Source organism: Polyodon spathula, chromosome 2, assembly GCF_017654505.1.
Source record: "Polyodon spathula isolate WHYD16114869_AA chromosome 2, ASM1765450v1, whole genome shotgun sequence".
Lineage (NCBI taxonomy): Eukaryota > Metazoa > Chordata > Actinopteri > Acipenseriformes > Polyodontidae > Polyodon > Polyodon spathula.
Window position 1 is genome coordinate 18,161,919 of NC_054535.1, and position 13,654 is coordinate 18,175,572.

Sequence of the window (13,654 nt, forward strand, 5' to 3'; positions counted from 1 at the left end):
ACAAAAACATTAACTATGCATAATAACATTGTAATTATATGTAAGTGCACATGTATTTACTAAGTAACTAGTATGTAAACACACAGTAATTAGGGACACTTTGTGTAAAGTGTTACTCTGTATTACTGTGCCAGCTGGAAATGTGCAGAATTTGTGGTGGTTTTGTTGAGATGTGGATGAATGTTAGTTTTGTTGAGATGTGGATGAATGTTAGTTTTGTTGAGATGTGGAGATGTGGATGAACGTTAGTTTTGTTGAGATGTGGATGAATGTTATGTGGACGAGTCAAAACCAATAAGAACTTATTTCACTTGTGACCTGAGCCCTATTCAAACCCATGAAAGCAGGGATGGTGATTTTATTTTAATGTGTTTCTTGACTATAAGTCTGAAAAAAAAGTCATGCAGTTTACAAGTGGGCTTAAACAATCAAAACTCATGAATTTGTCACTGACATATCGATAGATTTGAGTAAAATCGACAGCTCATTGACAGCTCAACATTGACGTGACCTGAATGCAGATCCTGTGTGAACAGTTCACAGGTCTGCAGTCAGTGAGCTCTGCAGTGTGCAGGTGCAGCATAGAGTAGACTGTGTGACACCCTCCAATGTGACACAGCAATTGTTAGTGATTTGCCATTCAAAGACTTTCTAAAACCATTTATAAACCTTTTCCTGATGATGGTTGGCTAATGTAATTTAAATAATAGTGACCATATCCTTGTCATGAGCTATCTGTATTAATGCACATAATACTTCTTAGTAAAATGCCTTGTAATGTCGTTTTATTTGGGGTATAATGCAATTGTATTCAATTACATATGAATATTAAATTCTAATTAAGTAACAATAATTAAGCTTATTTCTACCATGTTTTTTTTTTTTTTAAATGAGTAATACGAGGAAGCACTGAATGTATCTTGAGCTGATGTTAATTGATTACTTTATATGAACTCAATAAAGAATAAAGTCAGTTACAGTATTTACATGTGTAACAGGGGTGTTCTCTGACTGTGTGGGTATTTGCTGAGAGACGAGAGAGCCACAGAGGATTTGAAATAGAAACGCTGCTCAGGCATCCAGGTTTTATTTATAAACAAGGGGTTGCAGGCAGTTACAGTGATTGGTGGCCTCCACTAGGGTACCAGCAATGGTAGCCCTTGTGCAGAAGGAAATACACACAGGTGTACATAATTACAAAAACACAAAACAAAACACAGTGGGTAAAACAGCTAAAAACTAAAGTTTGCCATCCAGTGTCTCAGCGCTACCCCCACTAAAAGGGAGGTCCTGTTTCAGGAACCTTCTCCCCAACACAAACTAAATAAACTGAGGTGGGATTAAAATACACTAAATTAACCTACCCTAGTCATAACAATTATCCTAGTTACCCACGCAGTGATATTCGTGGTTGGTACATCCGGTTCACTCTCCCTAACTATCCACAGGATAGACACAGGAACAGACACAGGAACAGACACAGGAACAAGCACAGGCACAGGAACACACACAGGCACAGGAACAGTCACAGGAACAGACACAAGAACAGAATCAGGCACAGGCACAGGAACAGACGCAGGAACAGGAATAGGAACAGGCACAGGAACAGAATCAGACACAGGCACAGGAACAGACACAGGAAGGAACAGAATCAGACACAGGAACAGGAACAGACACAGGACAGGAACAGACACAGGAACAGACACAGGACACAGGAACAGGAACACACAGGAACAGGACACAGGAACAGGAACAGACACAGGAACAGGAACAGGAACAGGCACAGGAACAGACACAGGAACAGGAACAGACACAGGAACAGAATCAGACACAGGCACAGGAACAGACACAGGAACAGAATCAGACACAGGCACAGGAACAGACACAGGAACAGGAACAGGAACAGACACAGGAACAGAATCAGACACAGGCACAGGAACAGACACAGGAACAGAATCAGACACAGGCACAGGAACAGGGAACAGAAACAGACACAGGCAACAGGAACAGACACAGGAACAGAATCAGACACAGGCACAGGAACAGACACAGGAACAGAATCAGACACAGGCACAGGAACAGACACAGGAACAGATAACGCTTTGCAAACATTGGAACAGACACTTTTGACAGACACAGGCTTTTTGCAAATTCAGAGGAACATGACACAGGCACAGGAACAGACACAGGAACAGAAACAGAACAGGAACAGGAACAGAAACAGGAACAGAACAGAACAGGAACAGGAACAGACACAGGAACAGAATCAGACACAGGCACAGGAACAGACACAGGAACAGAATCAGACACAGGCACAGGAACAGACACAGGAACAGAATCAGACACAGGCACAGGAACAGACACAGGAACAGGAACAGGAACAGACACAGGAACAGAATCAGACACAGGCACAGGACACAGACACAGGAACAGGAATCAGACAGACACAGGAACAGAATCAGACACAGGCACAGAAACAGACAGCAGGAGCAAAAGCACAAATAAAAACAAAGGACTGGCTTTCCAGGTCTATTTTAAAGGCTGGTGAACAGGGTTAATTGATTCTCAATTATGCAATTGGCACCTGGCCGCCTGCTGCACATTGAGTTTCATTTAGGCAAGCAGGGAGGTCTTTTATAAAAAGTTTTTCTTATCACAGTGGTTTTAATGTAACTTTTGTATTTATTATTATTATTATTATTATTATTATTATTATTATTATTATTATTTATTATTATTATTTGTACCGACAATGTTAGTTGCATAAAATATGTTATTTAAATGGTCTGATTGTGGTAGTTGTGCAGTGCCTATAGTAAGTATTCACCCCCTTGGATGTTTTCACAGTTTGTTGTGTTATAACCTGAAATCTTGATGCATTTAAATGGGATTTTTTTCCCTTTGATTTACACAACCTACTCAACATTTTGAAAAGGCAAGAGAATTTTTATTGTGAAACAACAGAAAACGGAAATGACTTGGTTAGATAAGTATTCACCCCTCTGAGTCAATACTTGGTCAATACTTGGTAGAACCACCTTTGCAGCAATTATTCGCCCATTCTTCTTGGTAAAATTGTTCAAGCTCTGTCAAGTTGGATGGGGATTGTTGGTGGACAGCAATCTTCAAGTCTTACCACAGATTCTGAATTCGGGCTTTGACTGGGCCACTCTAGGTCATTCACTTTCTTGTTTTTAAGCCACTCCAGTGTCGCTTTGGTTGTGTCTTTGGGGTCATTGTCCTGCTGAAAGGTAAATCTCAGTCCCAGTCTTAGGTCTTTTGCAGAATGAAGCATGTTTTCCTCAAGGATTTTCCTGTATTTAGATCCATCCATTTTGCCCTCTACCCTGACAAGCTTCCCAGTCCCTGCCAATGAAAAGCATCCCCATAGCATGATGCTGCCACCACCATGCTTCACAGTAGGGATGGTGTTTCCAGGGAGATGCGCTGTGTTGGGTCTGCGCCAGACATAACACTTTGCATTTAGGTCAATAGTTAATTTTTTGTTTCATCAGACCACAGACTCTTTTGCCACATCTTTTCAGAGTCTCCCACATGCCTTTTTGCAAATTCCAAGCAGGATTTTACATGGGCTTTTTTCAGAATTGGCTTCCTTCTTGCCACTCTTCCATACAGGCCAGATTTGTGGAGTACCTCAGAACAAAAAATAGCAAATATGTTAAATGATTACTTTCCACAAGCTATTGTTGACACATGGACAGTTTCTCCCATCTCAGCCATGAAACACTGTAGGTCTTTCAGAGTTGTCATTGGCCTCTTGGTGACTTCTCTGACCAATGCCCTTCTTACCCAGCTGTTCAGTTTGGGAGGACGGCCTGCTATAAGCAGATTCTATACCTTCCACTTCTTAATGATCGACTTGACTGTGCTACAAGGGATATTCAATGCCTTTGAAATGTTTTTATACCCTTATTTTGAAAGCCCCTTGGTCTTCATGGTAGTACCATTGCTTTGAATGCACTACCCAACTGTGGGACCTCCCAGAGACAGGTGTATTTAATCTGAAATCATGTGAACCACTTTTATTGCACACAGATGGACTACATTTAACTTAGAATGTGTGAATTCTGAAGGCAATTGGTTACACCTGAGCTTATTTTGGAGTGTCATAGCAAAGGGGGTGAATACTTACCTAATGAAGACTTTTCAGGATTTGTCAGACCTAGGCGTTTTTGTTGACTCAGAAATGTCTTCATCTAGGCAATGTGGGGAAGCTATAAAAAGGCTAACAAGATGCCCATTTAAATCAAGGGAAGTAATGTTAAAACTGTACAATGCACTTGTAAGACCTCATCTTGAATATTGTGTGCAGTTCTGGTCACCTCGCTATAAAAAAGAATTGCTGCTCTAGAAAGAGTGCAAAGAAGAACGACCAGAATCATTCCGGGCTGTAACACAACAAACTGTGAAAACATTCAAGGGGAGGTGAATACTTCCTATAGACACTGTATGTGTGACATGCTATACAAATGTATTGTGGTTGCTCTGCTATGTACTGTACAGTATTTGTGATACAATTGTATAAAAACTGCTTTTATAAATGCAATAAATAATAAAAAATAAAAATCAAAGTAACCTCCCAGCCCTGCCATCCAGCACATACTTTGTTTTTACAAAAGTTATACATTTTATTTACAAACCCAACCGAACTATATTTTATTTAGAAACCCAACCAAAAGTACACTATTTACAGGGCAGGCCTAATCCCTGCCACAGCATAATAGTACCAAGCTGTCTTATGAAAGGGGCTGTTTCCATATTTTCATGTCTGTAGGAGCTCATAATACAAACTACGATAATTATTAAGGTAAGCCTACTGCACACAGACAGTTTAAAAAATATATAAATCATGCAATAAATAAATCTTTTAAAAAATTAGCTATTTGGATTAGTATTATAATAAGAGTAATTTAATGCATTTGTCTTTTGAAGTTTGTAAAGTTGAACTTGAGTCAGGTTCACATACCCCTAAATCAGTTTTTGTTGCTTAACTGTTGCCACGGTAATCTAACGGGTAATGTGTGGTTATAGTTGCAGTGCCGCTTTTTATTTTTTCTCAGTACTCTCCACTCCAAATCATCATTAGAATATTGTTTATTAAATCCCCCTTGTAAAAGGTTTTTTTTTTTCTGCTGACAGAGTGGAGAAACACGGAAGTTGATTTATTTTTGGTACAACAACACACAGAATTAGCCACAGGCCAATACCAACAATGGTATCAGCTGGGGAACAATACACAGTGGTGTAAAATAAACAAAAGTTCAACAAATGCTAAACAATTAAAGGTGTTTCTGAATATGGCGTGCACTGCTCTTGCTAACCAGAGAGGTCCCACAAGCACAATCCTATACTTTTTGTTGGGATCTAAGAATCTAGAAACTAGTCTTTGTCCCTACAGGAAAATGATGAAACATTGACCCTGATTCCACGTGTGATGGTCAGATGTCAAGTTTTATTCTTGGCTTATCACAACAGAGAAGATTCTGTTCTGCTCCACGGTATGAACAGATTTGTTCTGGGTCTCAGCATGGGTTGGTGACTCGCTTTTGAAGCCATAAGCTCCCCCAGAACACGCCCACCAGCCATTCAAGGATCCACAGCCATCCAATCCTTGGCAAGGACTTCTTGTAAAAAAAACACAGTGACAGTGTCTGACTCTTTCCTGCAGATGCAAGTATGCATCCCAGAAGTTAGTGGCACGACATTGTCCCTGATAACACCATCCTATAAAGCTATTCCATTTAGAATTGTAATTTGCTTTCATAAAGAAAAGCTATGCTAACAGCATTTTTGTTATACACAGCTTTGAGAACCTGTCCCTTTGTATTTTGCAGGCTTTCATGAATGTTCTTGTTTAGATTACCACTGTAAATGAAATCCTATTGTTAATTGGTGTGCCTGGTTAAATAAAGGAATTCACCGATTGATTGATTGATTACTTGATAAATAATGCATTGGGTAATTTATAAATCAACCCAGAATCAGGTCTTCAGTCCCCCACAATGATGCCCACCAAGGCAACACCTGTAGATGTATTTCTAGTGACTGGTTTTCATCCGCTTGAAGAAGTCAAATTGGATTAAAAAATGAAAAGCCTATGAACTTTGTGCAGGCTTTCTTTTAAAAACAGAGCTTTCCTCAGGTCAAAGCTCGGCCAAGCATGGGATTGCTTGGGTGTATTCTCATCAAGTGTGCGTTCCATTAATGTAAATGGATGTTTTGTCTTTGAATTGGTTCCTCAATTATGCTTGAGAGCTGATAGATCTTGCATATTTCACAAGAAACATTGTGCAATAAGGTAAGCTGTTCACTCCAAATGACCAATTGAGTTATATTTTAACACTTATATGCTCCTTGTGTGCAGGAGATTTTTTAAAATGAACTGGTTTTCTTCAAGAGAAGTCATGGATGTCAAGTCTCCAGGTTTACCCGTGAACCTTGCAGTGTTTCACAATTTTCAGAGTCTCACGGTCATGCAATGAATTCTTATGATTGTGCATAAGTTTGTTATTGTTTGCAAGGCTGCGAAACCCTGTATTATACATGATACAGCAGTAAATCCCAACCCAACTCTCCAAGCGTTTTATTTCATTTTGTGCTGGGGGGGGGGGGGGGGGTCACAATTAAGAGGTGTACATTACCATTCTATATTCCTGTAGCTGCTAGCAAACTCCCTCCTTACTCCAAAGATAGAATTGCCTTGTTACTGACAGTTTGTCTGCGTGAGCCTTCTATGTTTTTGTACACAACATGTCATTACTCGGACAAAGTCGAAGGAGAGGCTGTCAGACTCATCGTCTCAGTCACGCATAAATTGCCACAGAAATAAAAGAGAAATGGACATCAATGAGAATTTAATTATTAAAGTTGAAAATATATTATGTTATTTATGATGCCAGTGTCAGTTATTATAAAGACAATAAAAAGAAAGAAATAACAGAACAATTGAAAATAGATGGTATGTCTAGCTCTCTTTATTTCATCTTAATTTTAGTCAAAGTGACGGGGAGCGCCACACACTGGTTTCGTATTTCTGTAAAATGACACTTCTTTGTTTTAATAATAATCACATTCACACACTAACTGAAGATTTTATTAAAGCTGAAAATCAATAAAAAAAAGTATATTAAACTAAAATGTGTTGATGTATTGTTTTTGCGTAATTTACATGTTAAATCAGATCACATATAAACATTCACTGTTAAATGTTTTTTTTTTTTTTTAGTGTGTGGTGTACCCATACTACTTTGTTTTATTTTTTTTTACTTCGTCTCCACAAAAGGAAAAAAAGCAGGCAGTATTTTCTTTTCATGCCTAGCTAAATTCAAAATTGTGGCCAAAATAGGTGGTTTTGCACGTGATCTGTGAACAATGAACCAGATGTAAAACTTGCGAAAACATGTAATGCTGTATATATAATTGTGGCAGAGATCGAATGATTCTTGGTGTTAGATCTCCCTCCCGACCTGCGAGGCAGCTGCATAAAGTGAACAGAATATTCTGGACTAAATTCTCAGGGTTAGGTGGAAGTCGGCCATCTAGAAAGGGGGCAAAGCTACGGTATTCAACCTCAGTGGCCCATATAGGAAACGACGTGGCATCCGCGGATTAGAGGAGCAGATGTTATAAAAAGGGGAAGTGGTGATGTGATCTATTCCTTTGTGAGTGGTTACATTAAATGACCAGAAGGATAACCTGTGTTGTGAAACGTGAATGTTTTGTTTGTTTTTGTTTGTCATTAATAATGCTGTTTGTAATTATTTGGATGCCTAATACGGCACTTTTGTTGTCACTAAAGAAATGTATTCACCCCGAGCACTAGAGCACGCTCTGTGGACTGGTGTTTGTGTTTGTGTATGTGTTGTGTGGGTGAACTGAAACAGGACTGTTATTATTTCGAGGCAAACCTACAGATTATAAAAAAAGCATCACTGACATTGTTATTGTTTACTGCTGTTAGCCATCAGGCATTGGATTATATAATTAAACCTTCATTGCAGGATTATCGTTGTTTGTCTGATTATTGATCACCTGGACCTGTACACTGTTGCCACAGTAACTTTGCCACAGTAATTCATTGTATTTTTAATACTACAAGCCTGTATAAAGGTGTAACCAATCTTGGATAAAGGTGTAACCAGATTAATAATAATAATAATAATAATAAATAATAATAATAATAATTATACTAATAATAATAATAATAATAAGATTTATTTTTCTGTGTACAATTAACTAAAGTTTGAAATCTAAATTGTATTTCCTTTTTCCTAAACAAACAAGATTTACAAAAAAATTATATTACAAATAAAAAAAAAATTAAAAACATACCTAGTTCAGTGAAGATTGAAGCACTTTGCATTTGCAGCACAAGTTGTGGCTATCGTCTTTTAATTTCTCTTCTTTTTTTGACTAGTATCTTGTCGCCATCGAATAAATGTCTGTTTACATCCAAACATACTTTCAAATGCATCGCTGAAAGCATCCGTCACTCTCTTCTTCTACAAAAAACATTGAGGTGAATAACCCGGAATTACTGATATTAATTCTAATATGACACTGACATGGTCGATTCGCACTGGACTATGTAAACACATTAAATTTTACAGGAGGTGCCGATGCCCTGTAAAACATGTAGAGGACCACCGGAAAAATTATCTGTGGTAAAATGAAATGATGATTTATATGGGACTACATGTCACTGATGTCAATAAAAGTTCAGAAGCCAACTGAAAATCTTGTGATTTTTAGTCCTGTGCGAATAGTATTTTTGTATTTATAAGTAGGGCTCTTTTTTCATGGTAAAAAAAAAGTGCATTTGTGGGTCTAAAAATAGGTATTTCAAGATATTTTACGATTAAACACTTCTATGCTGTAACAGTGGCGATGAGTAGGGGTGGTACGCCTGGTCACGTGCCCCCCCCTCCCTCCCTCCCCGATTTCTGATTTCTGATTTCTGATTTCTGCGTTACAGGAAGAAAAAAACTGCTGAAAAGATATTTTTTTTGGTGGCCACTCACAACTGACCAATGACATGCTTGCTGTCTGCCAAAGCGCACATTTCAAATTTCTGTTTGTGATTGGGATATTTACTGTCATTTGTGAGAGGTTCAACCTTGAACTCTTCTGATTGGACAATGCACACAGCTTTTACACTTTACAGTCCAAACGGACCCGCAACGTGACATATAAATATGGCCTGACAGCGGTAGGGAAAGAAAAACATAAAAAAAAAAAAAAAAAATAGCTATTTGTTTTGGTCGTCCTAATTTGTCTAAATGGCAGAAAACTGTTGATGAACCATCTGAAGCTAGCAGCTACCACCAGCAGTCCTGCGCCAGTCAAACAGTAATTAAATTAGTCAGGATTTGTGAGATTAAATAAAATGGTTTGCTTTGCTTTGAACACACAGTGTTAGTTAACAAAAATGAACAACCATTGTATTTCCTTTTTTGTTTTTAATCGGAAGTGTTCTAAACTGAATCTTTTTTTTTTTTTTTTTTTTTAACTATTTTCGTTATTGGATCTTCTGTTTAAAAAATAAATAAAGTAAAAAAAAAAGATTGTTCTTTATTTTTCAAAACATAAAACCTCAATGCATGAATAAGAAATCAGGTTGCCAACTGCACCACTGTGATTATTCACCTTAAAAAATTTACCATTTCAGTAAAAATTTAAAACGTTATATTTTGGAATATTGAGACTTAGCATTATATACATTTGTGATATTGATTTTTTTTAATTTTTTTTTTGCCAGTTCTAGGAAAGCTGCTTCTAATTATATCTGCCCATTTCTGTACTATAAAACAAGTAATATGTTGATTAATTGATTGAAACTGTGCCTGCATACTTACTGATGACGCGGAGTCGTGCAATAGAGGTAATGTGTTTTAAGAAGTATATTTGAGTATATTGGCCTACATGCAATTTTCATAGCGAAGTAATTGAGCAAGTTGTATTTATTTTGAGTTAGTGAATCAGTGAATCAAACGAACAAATCTGTTGAATTGATTCACTGAACTGAATGAATCAAACTAATCAAGTCAGTAAAAATAATCGAACCGCACATCAGTAGTTTTCAGGCCAGAAAAATAGCATGCCTATCAGTGGTTAAAGCCTGATTCCCATACACACCAATAAATGATCACTTTAATGCACGCACTAAAATTAACGTGCTTTAGTAAATACCACGTGAATACAGCTCATCTCATTATTCTGAGCTGGATGGTTAAAAACATTACCATGCATTACCATACAAATCACTTATTCATTCTGATTACCATAGTGTTGCACAATAAAATTAGCATGTACCATAATATACCTGCTATATTGCTCAATAATTAATACAGTTGCAATAGTAAATACGGAAATCATTAACGTGCACAGTAATTGCAATTATCGGGCACCATAAAGTTTAATGCCCTTCTGTAAATAGTCCCAGGTATTTAGCATCACCAATGTAGAAAAAAGTAAAAATGCAAAAAAACAAATGGTGTTAAACAAAGCTGAAGAAACTAAGTGTAGTCTGGTAAAACAATCTTTTTATTATTATCATTATTTTGTTTCATGGCTTTTTAGGAACTCCACGGTCATCATAATGTCTCTTTCTGCCACAAACGGTTGCACAGCTCTGCTGTGGAGAACAAAAACTGATATGCACCTGCAACAAGAGTGTAAGATTTTAGCAGTGCAGCCTTGAATACAGTGTGTGTAAACCTAAACAAAATAAAAGATCTGAAATAGAGCAAAATGGTTTTAGTGGGTTGTGTCTCATTCACGGTGGCCTTGGTTTTGCAAGTTTAAGCCCTGTCATGTGTCTGTGTAGTACCGGTAATAAAGAAACAAAGGGGGCATTAAGAGGCAATGACTTTGCACCCTGACCACCTGCTACCCCTGTTCTCAAAAGGTCTGCTTGTGTCTCCGGGGAAATGCGCTGCTACAGAACAAGACCTCTACTTTTTAAATGACAGGGTCAGTGACAAGCTGCTGACTTCACTGACACTAGGGTTAAAATCTCACTGCACACAAATGTTTCTAGAATTTTTCAACCAATTAAATCTGGCTCCCCACTAGAGTACTCTAGTGAAAGGCCTTCACAGTGTCCAGTGTCTGTATCACGGCAGTGAAAGCATGGGATTTTACCAACTATATAGCATCTGCGATGTCGCTCTCTTCACTCCAATGCCCAAGCTAAAAGAAATCAGTGAAGCATGCTCTCTATAACAATATAAAATAAAACTGCAGTGAGATGAAAGTTCCGTCCACTTTCAGAAAAAGCTATTACGCACTTTTGTTAATTTCAGTGTTACATGCTCTTTGCCATGTTTTGTACTGAATTGGATGTGGCGGAGTGAAAATGGAACCCTTTTAAATGCAGATGCGTAATTAATTCCTCATGTTTAGTGAATTAAACGTCTCTTAGAATGCATAGGCTATTGGGGAAATGTTGACCAAACAAAGGATGTTGCGCACGTTTCTTTCTGTATTGTAACATGTTAGTAATTCATTGCAGATTGTAAAATACAATGGCTGTCTGTTAGTAAAAACAATGGGGGTTGATTCACATAATATATACTGAATTTGAACATCAACAACAATTGCAGTTATTTAGCATTTTAAAAAAGCAGCTTTATGAAGAATACTATATTATACTACACTTAAATATTAACCCTTGGTTGAGTTCTTTGGGATATTTGACAGTACAGATTCATAAGCAATATATATATATTATATTATATATATATATATATTATCATATATATGATATATGGACACACAACACCACCCACATGCAAACTATTACACCACATACCCATGGTTAGTATATCTTATATATATATATAAATACTGATAAAATGACACACCAAGGACTTACATACAGTTATTGCAAGTACTACGACACATAGCGTTAGATACAATATCTCTCCTGTTATAGCCTCTGTTTTTTTTATTTTTTTTTTTTTTCTCATGGGAAGTGTCTAGTTTACCGTTAGTAGCATCAGTGCATCAATGTTTTGCAAGGATTTTGTTTATTTAGTAATTCATAAACAGTTAATTACTAACTAATTAGCAAAAATGTTGCCTTTTTTGTTTGTCTTTAATCTAATATTCATGTGTGTTTAGAGTTTAGTCTGTTTAACTAATTAGCTGATAATAATTGCTCAATAGATTCTTAATGTTTTTCTTTTCTCTCAATTGTTTCATTAAGTGCCACAGAAAAAAAAAAAACAGCTCAAAACCAAAATGTACCCACAGAAGAAGACATTTCAGAAATGTATATCGTTATCCCTTACTTAAAAAAAAAAAAAAGTAATACAATGATATAATGTACAGCGTCCTTCATTGAGTATTGAATAAGTAAACAAATACAGGGCTGGTGGAGGGGCATTGCCTCTTTTAAGCCAGACTTACTAAATCTCTTCATTCGCTGAATATTAATTACATCTTCAAATAAATTCAATATATTTTAGTTTAAGGCGCTAATTATTCATAAGTCATGAATAGGATCAAATTTGGTGGATAACTACTATAATCATCGCTATATATATATATATATATATATATATTTATATTATATATATTAGATAGAATATATATATATTATTTATAATATATTTATTACATAATATGGCACAATAACAATTGTTATGTTCACATTAATTTCGAATTAAGTACATGTAGTGTATCATTAATATTGTCAAAGAATATTTACAGAATAACCGATGTGTATGACACATTGTGACAAAAACACGGCATTGCAGGAAAACTATTTTACCCAAGAAATATTGACAGATACTAAATACTGCAATAAGGAATTGTCAACTGTAAATCACAGTGTATCATTAATGTAAAATCATAAGACATACTCAATGAAATAATGCCCATGTAGTAGTAGTTATTTAGTTAATACATGTGTACTTACACATAATTGCAAATAATATTGTAACAGTGTTACAATGTACTTAACGTCAATATCTTTTTGCATGATATAACCCTGACCCTTTTCTGATGCAATTGTTTACATACATGTATGGTGCAAAAAGATTTACAAATTAAGTACAATGCAACTTTGTAACAATAATATTTGTAAGTATGTGTAGGTACACATGTATTAACTAAGTAACTACTATATAAATACACAGTATTTAGAAACATTAGTTATACCATAATTCATAACACAAAAATTAGATTCAGGTATGGTGATTGCATTGACACCATTATTGGTATTACAAACTCCACTTTGTAAGTCATGCTGTGTGTGGAAAATAACTTGCTCTAGTCCTTAACCTAGACAGTTTTATGAAAGTACAGTTGGATATTTTCAGTATCTCGCAGTGGGAAACCTTATGTCCTTTGCAAATGAAGATTGCAGAAGTGATTTTTTTTTTTTACTTGGACTAATGTGTTGCAATTTGAGTGTGCACTTTTCTAATTGTGATTGCCATTTTAATTTTACTCATGACTGTGCAACTAACAGCGTATAGTAATTAAAATGAATTAGCATAAACTCATAATCTTTGGCTCTGCAACAATGCTTTAATGTACATATTTTGGGCAGCATAAACTGTTGATTTTTTAAAATTATTATTATAAGTCGGAAAATGTAATTGATACCCACATGCAAACTAACCAA

General features: G+C 36.3%; 1 protein-coding gene across 1 annotated transcript in view; it reads left to right on the forward strand.

The window, feature by feature from the left end:
* Positions 1-13,654, forward strand: part of LOC121326203 (NK1 transcription factor-related protein 1-like) — a 65,580-nt gene that overhangs the window by 5,638 nt on the left and 46,288 nt on the right. The window lies entirely within an intron of this gene.